Source organism: Clarias gariepinus, chromosome 1 (genome assembly GCF_024256425.1).
Source record: "Clarias gariepinus isolate MV-2021 ecotype Netherlands chromosome 1, CGAR_prim_01v2, whole genome shotgun sequence".
NCBI lineage: Eukaryota > Metazoa > Chordata > Actinopteri > Siluriformes > Clariidae > Clarias > Clarias gariepinus.
This window is the reverse complement of record NC_071100.1, coordinates 17882425-17885600: the sequence shown is the minus strand read 5'-3', so window position 1 is coordinate 17885600 and position 3176 is coordinate 17882425.

Below are 3176 nucleotides of genomic sequence, written 5' to 3'. Positions count from 1 at the left end.
GAGACTTTTTGTTAAGTGATTCTGCACAACACTGAACATATAAACATGTAAACAGTCGCAAAGTGTAAAGATACAGCACTTTATGATAAACATAATGTAAAATATAATGTCTGCAAAATTAACAGTATTGTGCTGTAAAACAATGACATCAAAAGGTTGTAAATAAACAAATAAAATGATTGATTTACAGTAATATTTAGGGAACCACTCAGTGTAATTTCCGCACTAGTTTACTCATATACACGTTTGGACACAGATAAAGATACCATGAAGCTAACTGTTTAGCATCAGCATGTTTAATAGAATAAATGAGACGACTATTCCTTTAAATGACTTCCGTTTACACTCTGCATTTCCCTCCAAACACCTCAATAGCATGACTCTGTAGCTTTAATTTTTTCAGCGTTGGGTGGTAGAACAGCTCTTTAGCATTTAACTTGCAACTCATCCAAAAAAAAAAAAAACACTTGCACACACAGAAGGTAGAAGGCACATGCACACTGGAGAGAGATGGCATCCGTACTGGAAAGAGAAACGACTCGCACATGGGAAAGATGTCCATCTGCACGTTAGAAGTGATTAGTTCAGTAAAGACAGTTTCACATCTTGAACTGCATTTCATTTTTTTCAGAAAATTTTAAACCTGAGCTCACATCAAACCTTAAAGGAGCAGCACTGACAGAAAACCCAGTAACACACACACATACACACATTTGAAAATGTGCAGAGCTCAGCTGAAATTCCATGAGATTTGACTTAGCAGCAATCTGTACATGTTAATTACACCCACATCTTATCTTGTAAAATGTTGTCTTTACAGCATTAATTATGTTTGATGTTACATGTGCAGCTTTTCTTATTTCCATATTGTCATTTTTTGTTGCCATGGATGAATTTATTTTCAAACTTAGGTTCAAATGTCGAAGTTTAAAAGTGCTTCATTACATTTTTCCAGGTGTCAAAAGGGTAAAGAATGTATATGGGATCATTCACAGTGCTGAGGTCTTTGAGGATGCAGTGTGGGGTGTAAATGTTCATGATGGAGAGAGGAGAGATCCAGATGATCTTCTCTCCTGTCCTCACTGTGTGCTGCAGGGTTTTGTGATCTGAGACAGTGCAGGATTCCTTCTGTAAAACATATAGATTCAATTCAATTTAATTCAATTTTATTTATATAGCGCTTTTAACAATGGTCATTGTCTTAAAGCAGCTTCACAAAAATAAAAGAAATTCATAAAAAAAATAATTAAAAAAATAAATAATAATAATAATAATAATAAATTGTGTATGTATGAGAAAAATGTGTCTAGATAATAATGAAAGGAATGAATGAAATGTCTCTGATGAGCAAGCCAAGGGTGACGGCGACAGTGGCAAGGAAAAACTCCCTGAGATGGCAATAGGAAGAAACCTTGAGAGGAACAGGGAACCCATCCTCATTTGGGTGATAACAGATAGAAATAACATCATGTGTGTTGTGCAGGTGAAAGTTCAATATAACAGAAATTCTTTAAATTAACATGATGTCCAGTTCAGCATAGGGACCCCATCTGCCCTCTGCACCTACTGACTTATCCCTGTGCTGAACTGGACTTCATGTTAATTTAAAGAACTTTTGTTATATTGAACTTTTAGCTGCATAACACACATGATGTTATATAATTTTTATTTAATTGAGTCTGGTTCCTCTCAAGGTTTCTCCCTATTGCCATCTCATCATCAAGTTTTTCCTTGCCCTTGTCGCTGTCACCCTTAGCTTGCTCATCAGAGACATTTCATTCATCATTCATTCATTTATCTCATTGTTGTATAGACACTCTCTTTTTACATACACACTTCCAAACATTTATTAAATTTCTTTCATCTTTGTGAAGCTGCTTTGAGACAATGACCATTGTTAAAAGCCCTATATAATTAAAATTGAATTGAATTCAGGAAGCACTGATCTCACATCTTTATGGCTGAAACCTCTGTCGACAATAAACAGAACATATGTGTTGTATACTCTGCAGCATTACTTACAGCCCCATACAGTTTACAAAGCTCCTCCTTAGCTTAGCCTTGTTGTACTGCTATGTCTTTAACACTGGATACACAGTGGGCTTAAACATTACGAAGTTTAAAATAAACCTGACGTTTTGAGACACAATTTCCACCTGAAGTTAATTAAAAGTCTTCAAACAAAATCTGGACAATCTAACATGAGTTGGGGATTTACAACATCATGTTCCAGCTTTTTCTGATGGTTGGCTCAATGTACTATGTCAGTAGAGTAGCAGCATTTGGGTTTGTGCGTTTGCTGGCTTTTACCACTGAGTGGCGCTATATAACTATAGACTGACGCCTCGTGCCTTAGTTCATTCTCTATAGGATTAATTGTAAGGATAATTGCAATGAATGTGAAACAAATATACCTATGTATATTATATATATATATATATATATATATATATATACACACACACATACACACATCTATACACTCACCTAAAGGATTATTAGGAACACCACACTAGTACTGTGTTTGACCTCTTTTCGCCTTCAGAACTGCCTTAATTCTACGTGGCACTGACTCAACAAAGTGTTGAAAGCATTCTTTAGAAATGTTGGCCCATATTGATAGGATAGCATCTTGCAGATGGACATCCAGGGCACGAAGCTCCCGTTCCACCACATCCCAAAGATGCTCTATTGGGTTGAGATCTGGTGACTGTGGGGGCCATTTTAGTACAGTGAACTCATTGTCATGTTCAAGAAACCAATATGAAATGATTTGAGCTTTGTGACATGGTGCATTATTCTGCTGGAAGTAGCCATCAGAGGATGGGTACATGGTGGTCATAAAGGGATGGACATGGTCAGAAACAATGCTCAGGTAGCCCGTGGCATTTAAACGATGCCCAATTGGCACTAAGGGACCTAAAGTGTGCCAAGAAAACATCCCCCACACCATTACACCACCACCACCAGCCTGCACAGTGGTAACAAGGCATGATGGATCCATGTTCTCATTCTGTTTACGCCAAATTCTGACTCTACCATTTGAATGTCTCAACAGAAATCGAGACTCATCAGACCAGGCAACATTTTTCCAGTCTTTAACTGTCCAATTTTGCTGAGCTCGTGTAAAATTGTAGCCTCTTTTTCCTATTTGTAGTGGAAATGAGTGGTACCCT